Source organism: Eschrichtius robustus, chromosome 9, assembly GCF_028021215.1.
Source record: "Eschrichtius robustus isolate mEscRob2 chromosome 9, mEscRob2.pri, whole genome shotgun sequence".
NCBI classification, from domain to species: Eukaryota; Metazoa; Chordata; class Mammalia; order Artiodactyla; family Eschrichtiidae; genus Eschrichtius; species Eschrichtius robustus.
Window position 1 is genome coordinate 16825563 of NC_090832.1, and position 11399 is coordinate 16836961.

Below are 11399 nucleotides of genomic sequence, written 5' to 3' on the forward strand. Positions count from 1 at the left end.
TCCATTGTCATTTGTTTCTAGGTATTTTTTGATTTCCCCTTTGATTTCTTCAGTGATCACTTCGTTATTAAGTAGTGTATTGTGTAGCCTCCATGTGTTTGTATTTTTTACAGATCTTTTCCTGTAATTGATATCTAGTCTCATAGCATTGTGGTCGGAAAAGATACTTGATACGATTTCAATTTTCTTAAATTTACCAAGGCTTGATTTGTGACCCAAGATATGATCTATCCTGGAGAATGTTCCATGAGCACTTGAGAAAAATGTGTATTCTGTTGTTTTTGGGTGGAATGTCCTATAAATATCAATTAAGTCCATCTTGTTTAATGTATCATTTAAAGCTTGTGTTTCCTTATTTATTTTCATTTTGGATGATCTGTCCATTGGTGAAAGTGGGGTTTTAAAGTCCCCGGCTATGATTGTGTTGCTGTCGATTTCCCCTTTTATGGCTGTTAGTATTTGCCTTATGTATTGAGGTGCTCCTATGTTGGGTATATAAATAGTTACAATTGTTATACCTTCCTCTTGGATCGATCCCTTGATCATTATATAGTGTCCTTCTTTGACTCTTGTAATAGTCTTTATTTTAAAGTCTATTTTGTCTGATATGAGAATTGCTACTCCAGCTTTCTTTTGATTTCCATTTGCATGGAATATCTTTTTCCATCCCCTCACTTTCAGTCTGTATGTGTCTCTAGGTCTGAAGTGGGTCTCTTGTAGACAGCATATATATGGGTCTTGCTTTTGTATCCATTCAGCCAGTCTGTGTCTTTTGGTGGGAGCATTTAATCCATTCACATTTAAGGTAATTATCGATATGTGTTTTCCTATTACCATTTTCTTAAATATTTTGGGTTTGTTATTGTAGGTGTTTTCCTTCTCTTGTGTTTCTCACCTAGAGAAGTTCCTTTAGCATTTGTTGTAAAGCTGGTTTGGTGGTGCTGAACTCTCTCAGCTTTTGCTTGTCTGTAAAGGTTTTAATTTCTCCATCAAATCTGAATGAGATACTTGCTGGGTAGAGTAACCTTGGTTGTAGGTTTTTCTCCTTCATCACTTTAAGTATATCCTGCCACTCCCTTCTGGCTTGCAGAGTTTCTGCTGAAAGATCAGCTGTTAACCTTATGGGGATTCCCTTGTGTGTTATTTGTTGTTTTTCCCTTGCTGCTTTTAATATGTTTTCTTTATATTTAATTTTTGACAGTTCGATTAATATGTGTCTTGGCGTGTTTCTCCTTGGATTTATCCTGTATGGGACTCTCTGTGCTTCCAGGACTTGATTAACTATTTCCTTTCCCATATTAGGGAAGTTATCAACTATAATCTCTTCAAATATTTTCTCAGGCCCTTTCTTTTTCTCTTCTTCTTCTGGGACCCCTATAATTCGAATGTTGGTGCATTTAATGTCGTCCCAGAGGTCTCTGAGACTGTCCTCAGTTCTTTTCATTCTTTTTTCTTTATTCTGCTCTGCAGTAGTTATTTCCACTATTTTATCTTCCAGGTCACTTATGCGTTCTTCTGCCTCAGTTATTCTGCTATTGATCCCGTCTAGAGTATTTTTAATTTCATTTATTGTGTTTTTCATCGTTGCTTGGTTCCTCTTTAGTTCTTCTACATCCTTGTTAAATATTTCTTGCATTTTGTCTATTCTATTTCCAAGATTTTGGATCATCCTTACTATCATTATTCTGCATTCTTTTTCAGGTAGACTGCCTATTTCCTCTTCATTTGGTAGGTCTGGTGTGTTTTGACCCTGCTCCTTCACCTGCTGTGTGTTTTTTTGTCTTCTCATTTTGCTTATCTTACTGTGTTTGGGGTCTCCTTTTCAGAGGCTGCAGGTTCGTAGTTCCCATTGTTTTTGGTATCTGTCCCCAATGGCTAAGGTTGGTTCAGTGGGTTGTGTAGGCTTCCTGGTGGTGGGGACTATTGCCTGTGTCCTGGTGGATGAGGTTGGATCTTGTCTTTCTGGTAGGCACGTCCACGTCTGGTGGTGTGTTTTGGGGTGTCTGTGGCCTTATTATGATTTTAGGCAGCCTCTTTGCTAATGGATGGGGCTGTGTTCCTGTCTTGCTAGTTGTTTGGCAATGGGTGTCCAGCACTGGAGCTTGCTGGTCGTTGAGTGAAGCTGGGTCTTGATGTTGAGATGGAGATCTCTGAGAGATTTTTGCCATTTGGTATTACGTGGAGCTGGGAGGTCTCTTGTGGACCAGTGTCCTGAAGTTGGCTCTCCCACCTCAGAGGCACAGCCCTGATGCCTGGCTGGATCACCAAGAGCCTTTCATCCACACAGCTCAGAATAAAAGGGAGAAAAAAATAGAAAGAAAGAAAGAAAGAGGATAAAATAAAATAAAATAAAGCTATTATATTAAAAAATAAGAAAAAATTATTAAGAATAAATTTATTAAGAAAATTTTTTTTTAATTTTTAAAAATAGATGTATTAATTTTTTATAAGAAAAATAAGAAAAAATTATTAAGAAAAAATTTATTAAGAAAAAAATTTTTAATTTTTTAAAATAAAAAATATGAAAAACTTATTAAAACATTTTTTTAAAATTTTTTAAAAATAGAAAATAAGGAAAAAATTATTAAGAAAATATTTATTTGGGAAAAAAAATTTTTTAAGTAAAAAAAAAAAACAAAAAAAACAAAAAACGGACAGACCTAAACCTAGGACTAACAGTGAAAGCAAAGATATACAGACAAAATCTCACCCAGAAGCATACACATATACACTCACAAAAAGAGGAAAAGGGGAAAAATTAATATATCCTGCTCCCAAAGTCCACCTCCTGAATTTGGGATGATTCGTTGTCTATTCAGGTATTCAACAGATACAGGCACATCAAGTTGTTTGTGGAGCTTTAATCCGCTGCTTCTGAGGCTGCTGGGAGAGATTTCCCTTTCTCTTCTTTGTTCGTACAGCTCCTGGGGTTCAGCTTTGGATTTGGACCCGCCTCTGCGTGTAGGTCGCCTGAGGGCGTCTGTTCTTCGCTCAGACAGGACGGGGTTAAAGGAGCAGCTGCTTCGGGGGCTCTGGCTCACCCAGGCCACGGGGAGGGAGGGGTACGGAGGAGGCGGGGCGCGCCTGCGGCGTCAGAGGCGTTGTGACGTTGCACCAGCCTGAGGCGCGCCATGCGTTCTCCCGGGGAAGTTGTCCCCGGATCATGGGAGCCTGGCAGTGGCAGGCTGCACAGGCTCCCGGGAGGGGCGGTGTGGAGAGTGACCTGTGCTCGCACACAGGCTTCTTGGTGGCGGCAGCAGCAGCCTTAGCATCTCCTGCCCGTCTCTGGCGTCCACGCTGATAGCTGTGGCTCGCGCCCATCTCTGAAGCTCGTTTAGGCGGTGCTGTGAATCCCCTCTCCTCGCGCACCGCGAAACAAAGAGGCAAGAAAAAGTCTCTTGCCTCTTAGGCAGCTGCAGACTTTTTCCCGGACTCCCTCCCGGCCAGGTGTGGTGCACTAACCCCTTCAGGCTGTGTTCACGCCGCCAACCCCAGTCCTCTCCCTGCGATCCGACCTCCAAAGCCCAAGCCTCAGCTCCCAGCCCCGCCCGCCCCGGCGGGGGAGCAGACAAGCCTCTTGGGCTGGAGAGTGCTGGTCGGCACCGATCCTCCGTGCGGGAATCTGTCCGCTTTGCCCTCCGCACCCCTGTGGCTGCGCTCTCCTCCGTGGCTCCGAAGCTTCCCCCCTCCGCCACCCGCAGTCTCCGCCCGCGAAGGGGCCTCCTAGTGTGTGGAAACCTTTCCTCCTTCACAGCTCCCTCCCACTGGTGCAGGTGCCGTCCCTATTCTTTTGTCTCTGTTATTTCTTTTTTCTTTTGCCCTACCCAAGTACGTGGGGAGTTTCTTGCCTTTTGGGAGGTCTGACGTCTTCTGCCAGCGTTCAGTGGGTGTTCTGTAGGAGCAGTTCCACGTGTAGATGTATTTCTACTGTATCTGTGGGAAGGAAGGTGATCTCCACGTCTTACTCTTCCGCCATCTTGCCCAGCAAGGTATGTACATTTTAAAAAACATAAAGCTATTGTACACTAAGTAGACTACAGTATAGTGTAAATATAACTTTTATATGCACTGGGAAACCAAAAAATTTATGTGACTCACTTTATTGTGATATATGCTTTATTGAGGTGATCTGGAACTGAACCCACAATATCTCCAAGGTTGCCTGGTATTTTAAACATATTTTATCTTATAAAGCCAATGTAAATCTGTCTTAGACAGTTAGGAAAATAAAATAACAATCAAGAAGAAATTTAAAATTAACATGTCCCTACCATTCAGAAATAATCACTGTTAAAATTTTGATATACTTTCTTCTCATCTTCTTTAAATGCATTATATCTAATAATTTAAGATAAAATTAGGAGTAGACATATAGTTTTGCATTTTGGTTTTTTCCTTTAGACTATTATGAACATTTCCCCATGTTAGTAAATAGTCTTCAAAAAGATGATTTTTAAAGGCTTCATGAAAGCCAACCACATGCATGGAACATAAATTTGTCATTGAAATTCCTATTGATAGATATCTGGCTTTTTTTCCAGTTATACAGATCTACAATGAGTACTTTTCTCTATAACATTTTGTGTACTGCTCTGATTATTTCCTTAGTATACCTTCTGAGAAGTCAATTTCCTAAGTCAAGGGATTATTTGCATGCTTTTAATTAATATATTTTTGGTTAAAAATAAAAGGTGCTTCTTCTGAAATACTGAAAAATACTGTAATAATTCCTCCCCACTTACTTTTTTTAAAAAATAAATATTATACACCTGAAACTTGGGATTATTGGTCCCATCTCTATTGGGCACCTCTATGCAAAACCAAATATGATGTACAGGTTCACTAAGATGGAAAGTTTGTCTCTCATCTCACCATCTGCCGCAGGGGATAGAGTTGGATGTGCTGAGAGGTTCAAATGTGAATGCAGGAAGTGTGGTAAACATGTTTGGGGTGACTGCAAAGCCCATCCCTCATCCTTACAAATACCTTCATAGACTTTGTTTAAGTGTAGGATTGGGCAACTATTTTTGTAACAGTAGATCAGAGACATCTGACTCAACCTGAAGAATTCAGATATAAATCACAAAAATTTGACTTAAGAGACAAAGAGACTCTGTTGTTCCATGGACATTTTTTCAACTAGAAGACTGGACCAGTGCAGCCATATTGGGGCCATGAGTACTGTGAGTAAACAGAGAGCCAGTCTGTCAAGAGAAGCCAGAGGATGGAGCAAAGGCACAGAGGGAAGTAGAGGTGAGAAACCATCAGGCTGGGGTTGGGGAAGGTGGAAAAAAGAGACAGAGCAAGCATGCATTTGGTTACCAATAGAATTTCCTAGGTATACATTTTCAAGCTTTATGAAATACTCCTTTCTTCTTGTAATAAACAACCCCTTTACTCAAGCTGACTGAAATGACCAAATTATCCCGACCAAAACAATGGGACTGATGTTGATCAATCCTCCTACCAGGGCAGTCTCAGGCACATGCTCTTTGCTTATATGGCCTGGTGTTGGTCAATAAAATTTAAAGAACAAGGACAAATTAAAACAATGCATAACTGCTGAATATACCTTGATTTGAAAATGTTATGGATTTTTCTTCTATGGATAAGTCTATATCGGTCAAAACACATGCTGCTTGTAAATTTATTCCCACCAAATGAGTCAGTTGGGATTTAAAAAAGCAAAAACTTCAAAAAACCCAAACACCTCCCAATTGTTCTGGAGAATAAAAATGGAGCTAGTCTGTCTTATTGGCTTGTACTAACAAAAATTAACCCCCCAAACTTAGTTTCAATATACTTAAAACAATAATATTAGCTGTTTCTGCTAGCCCAGTGGGAATAGAGTTGTAATAAACTGGATATTGTCTGGATTGGTGTGAGTTTTAACCCAGCAGGGGGCTGAAAAATACCTGTTACACAGTCCAAGGTTGAAATAGTAAGAGCCAGGGGCTCTTTTATTCATGTTTTTCTGAGAAGGTCTCTGTGAATAGAAGACTGTGAACCTGGCCATGTGCAGCTGGGACAGAGTTTTGAGGGATGTCAGCTTCCCTCCCCCCATCCTCCATCGTTACCTGGGTAATGTATGTACTGGAGCTAAGACGAGGTTTTGTGGAGACTGGAGTGTCTTTGGGTGCCTTTGCTTTTTGCTTCTATTTTGGAATTGCAAAGTGTGGGTGAGGAGAGGATGATATGATTGTTCAGAGACCCGGCAAGGACACAAGCAGAATCTGCTGTTTCTCCTTCTCTGTCTTCTTCCAAAATCTTAAATACTGTCATATCTTAGATCTGGTTTCTTGGGAAAGCCTCATAGAAAAGCTATTTCTCCAAACTCTACACCCAGAAAATTGCGGCTGTGTCCCGCCGGAGGCTTCTTGCAGGATGTCACCCACGTCCGCCTGTGTGTACGTGAAACACAGCTGAACACTACAGCTTCAGGGTCTCGAGCAAACCATTCATTTAAACATACTTATACTGAAACTAATGATGCCTCAGCTGCATGAGTGAACTTGTTTATGAAAACATATCAGATATTTACATGGGACCACCAAAAATATTTGGGTGGAACTTAGGGGCTCCCAAGGTCATACATTAACAGGTAGGGGCAATAACTGACTATATTTAGTTACTACTATTTTGGGAACAGCATCTGTGTCCCCCCAGTGAGGCTGACCCTGGATACAGATAAAAGCAGTGACATTTTACATGATCTTCAGCTAGTTATAATGAGCTGTTATCAACTGGTTGTGTGCCCCTAAAATTCAGATGTTGAAGCCTAATCCCCAGTGTGATAGTATTTGAAGGTGGGGATTCTGGGAAGTAATTAGGTCATGGGGAATGGAGTCCTCACGCTAGAATTAATGCCCTAAGAGAAGGGACACAAGAGAGGTGACGGCTGTCTTGGACAGTGAGGGTGCTGCAAGAAGGTGGTTGTCTACAAGCCAGGAAGCCGGCCTTTACCAGGCACCGGCCTTGCTGGCACCTTGATCTAAGACTTCCCAGCCTCCAGAACTGTGAGGAATAAATTTTGGTTGTTTAAGCCACCCAGTCTATGGTATCTTGTTATAGTAGCCCAAACTAAGACACAGGCACTGAACTAATTTTATTTATCAACCCCTGCTTGTCAGAAACAATTGAGAAATTTCCTTACCCATAGTTTCAAGATGTCTGTAATTTTTTTCTTTATTGGAGAGACTTCATATTCTAAGAATAATTTTTGTCTCTGGCTCATCTTCTGAGTGTCCAATTCCTTTCTGAATTTACGATTTAGAGCATTAATTCCCCATCTCTGGGTTTGCCTTGTGTAAATTAAGAATTATAGAAATGATAAAATATATGACAAGAAACATATTAAGAGGATACAGAATTTCACAAATGAAAAGACATAAAAATGTTGCAATCTGATGTTGGTCACAGAGTACAAACTTTCAGTTGCAAGGTGAATATGTTCTGGAGATCTAATGCACGTGGTGAATGTAATTAATAATGATATAATGTATACTTGAAATTTGCTAAGAAAGAAGATCTCAAGTGTTCTCCCCTCTCTCCCCACACACAAAATGTAACTATGTGAGTGATGGATCTGTTACTTAGCTTGATTGTGGTAATCATTTCACAACATATATATATCAAAACGTCATATTGTATACCTTAAATATATACAATTTTTATTTTTAATTTTTTTATTATTATTTTTTGACACCTTTATTGGAGTATGATTGCTATACAATGGTGTGTTAGTTTCTGCTTTATAACAAAGTGAATCAGCTATACATATACGTATATCCACTCTTTTTTTTTTAAACATCTTTATTGGAGTATAATTATTTTACAATGCTGTGTTAGTTTCTGCTGTATAACAAGGTGAATCAGCTATATGTATACATATATCCTCATATCCCCTCCCTCTTGCATCTCTCTCCCACCCTCCCTATCCCACCCCTCTAGGTGGTCACAGAGCACCTAGCTGATCTCCCTGTGCTATGCAGCTGCTTCCCACTAGCTATCTATTTTACATTTGGTAGTGTATATATGTCCATGCCACTCTCTCACTTCGTTCCAGCTTACTCTTTGCCCTCCCCATGTCCTCAAGTCCATTCTCTATGGCTGCATCTTTATTCCTGTCCTGCCGCTAGGTTCTTCAGAACCAATTCTTTTTTTTAGATTCCATATATATGTGTTAGCATACAGTATTCGTTTTTCTCTTTCTGACTTACTTCACTCTGTATGACAGACTCTAGGTCCATCCACCTCACTACAAATATCTCAATTTTGTTTCTTTTTATGGCTGAGTAATATTCCATTGTATACATGTGCCACGACTTCTTTATCCATTCATCTGTTGATGGACACTTAGGTTGCTTCCATGTCCTGGCTATTGTAAATAGAGCTGCAATGAATACTGTGGTACATGACTCTTTTTGAATTATGGTTTTCTCAGGGTATATGCCCAGTAGTGGGATTCCTAGGTCGTATGGTAGTTCTATTTTTAGCTTTTTAAGGAACCTCCATACTGTTCGCCATAGTGGCAGTATCAGTTTACATTCCCACCAACAGTGCGAGAGGGTTCCCTTTTCTCCACACCCTCTCCAGCACTTATTGTTTGTAGATTTTTTGATGATGGCCATTCTGACCAGTGTAAGGTGATACCTCATTGTAGTTTTGATTTGCCTTTCTCTAATGATTAGTGATGTTGAGTATCCTTTCATGTGTTTGTTGGCAATCTGTATATCTTCTCTGGTGAAATATCTATTTAGGTCTTCTGTGCATTTTTGGATTGGGTTGTTTGTTTTTTTGTTATTGAGCTGCATGAGCTGCTTGTAAATCTTGGAGATTAATCCTTTGTCAGTTGCTTCGTTTGCAAATATTTTCTCCTGTTCTGAGTGTTGTCTTTTAACTTGTTTATGTTTTCCTTTGCTGTCCAAAAGCTTTTAAGTTTTAATAGGTCCCATTTGTTTATTTTTGTTTTTATTTCCATTTCTCTAGGAGGTGGGTCAAAAAGAATCTTGCTGTGATTTATGTCATAGAGTGTTCCTGCCTATGTTTTCCTCGAAGAGTTTTATAGTGTCTGGCCTTACATTTAGGGCTTTAATCCATTTTGAGTTTATTTTTGTGTATGGTGTTAGGGAGTGTTCTAATTTCATTCTTTTACATGTAGCTGTCCAGTTTTCCCAACACCACTTCTTGAAGAGGCTGTCTTTTCTCCAGTGTATATTCTTCCTCCTTTATCAAAGATTAGGTGACCATATCTGCGTGGGTTTATCTCTGGGCTTCTATCCTGTTCCATTGATCTATACTTCTGTTTTTGTGCCAGTACCATATTGTCTTGATTACTGTAGCTTTGTAGTATAGTCTGAAGTCAGGGAGCCTGGTTCCTCCAGCTCCGTTTTTCTCTCAAGATTGCTTTGGCTATTCGGGGTCTTTTGTGTTTCCATACAAATTGTGAAATTTTTTGTTCTAGTTCTGTGGAAAATGCCATTGGTAGTTTGATAGGGATTGCACTGAATCTGTAGATTGCTTTGAGTAATACATTCATTTACACAATGTTAATTCTTCCAATCCAAGAACATGGTATGGTATATCTCTCCATCTGTTTTCTTTTATCAGTATCTTATAGTTTTCTACATACAGGTCTTTTGTCTCCTTAGGTAGGTTTATTCCTGGGTATTTTATTCTTTTTGTTGCAATAGTAAATGGAGTGTTTCCTTAATTTCTCTTTCAGATATTTCATCATTAGTGTATAGGAATGCAAGAGATTTCTGTGCATTAATTTTGTATCCTGCTACTTTACCAAATTCATTGAATAGCTCTAGTAGTTTTCTGGTAGCATCTTTAGGATTTTCTATGTATAGTATCATGTCATTTGCAAACAGTGACAGTTTTACTTCTTTCCTGATTTGAATTCCTTTTATTTCTTTTTCTTCTCTGATTGTTGTGGCTAAAAATTCCAAAACTATGTTCAATAATAGTGGTGACAGTGGGCAGCCTTGTCTTCTTCCTGATCTTAGTTGAAACGGTTTCCCTTTTTCACCATTGAAAACGATGTTTGGCTGTGGGTTTGTCATATATGGCCTTTATTATGTTGAGGTAGGTTCCCTCTAAGCCTACTTTCTAGAGAGTTTTTATAAAAAATGGGTGTTGAATTTTGTCGAAAGTTTTTCTGCATCTATTGAGATTATCATATGCTTTTTCCCCTTCAGTTTTTTAATATGGTTTATCACATTGATTGATTTGCGTATATTGAACACTCCTTGCATTCCTGGGATAAACACCACTTGATCATGGTGTATGATCCTTTTACAGTGCTGTTGGATTCTGTTTGCTAGTATTTTGTTGAGGATTTTTGCATCTATGTTCACCAGTGATATTGGCCTGTAGTTTTCTTTTTTTGTGACATCTTTGTTTGGTTTTGGTATCAGGGTGATGGTGGCCTCGTAGAATGAGTTGGGGAGTGTTCCTCCGACTGCTATATTTTGGAAGAGTTTGAGGATAGGTGTTAGCTCTTCTCTAAGTGTTTGATAGAATTCGTCTGTGAAGCCATCTGGTCCTGGGCTTTTGTTTGTTGGAAGATTTTTAATCACAGTTTCAATTTCAGTGTTTGCGATTGATCTGTTTGTATTTTCTATTTCTTCCTGGTTCAGTCTTGGAAGGTTGTGCTTTTCTAAGAATTTGTCCATTTCTTCCAGGTCGTCCATTTTATTGGCATATAGTTTCTTGTAGTAATCCCTCATGATCCATTGTATTTCTGTAGTGTCAGTTGTTACATCTTTTTCATTTCTTATTCTGTTGATTTGAGTTTTCTCCCTTTTTTTCTTGATGAGTCTGGCTAATGGTTTATCAATTTTATCTTCTCAAAGAATGAGCTTTTAGTTTTATTGATCTTTGCTATTGTTTCCTTCATTTCTTTTTCATTTATTTCTGATCTGATCTTTATGATTTCTTTCCTTCTGCTAACTTTGGGTTTATTTTGTTCTCCTTTCTCTAATTGCTTTAGGTGTAAGGTTAGGTTGTTTATTTGAGATATTTCTTGTTTCTTGAGGTAGGATTGTATTTCTATAAACTTCCCTCTCAGAACTGCTTTTGCGGCATCCCATAGGTTTTGGGTCATCGTGTTTTCATTGTCATTTGTTTCTAGGTATTTTTTGATTTCCTCTTTGATTTCTTCAGTAATCTCTTGATTCTTTAGTAGTGTATTGTTTAGCCTCCATGTGTTTGTATTTTTTACAGATTTTTTCCTGTAGTTGATATCTAGTCTCATAGCGTTGTGGCCGGAAAAGATACTTGATACGATTTCAGTTTTCTTAAATTTACCGAGGCTTGATTTGTGACCCAAGATATGATCTATCCTGGAGAACATTCCCTGAGCACTTGAGAAGATAGTGTATTCTGTTATTTAT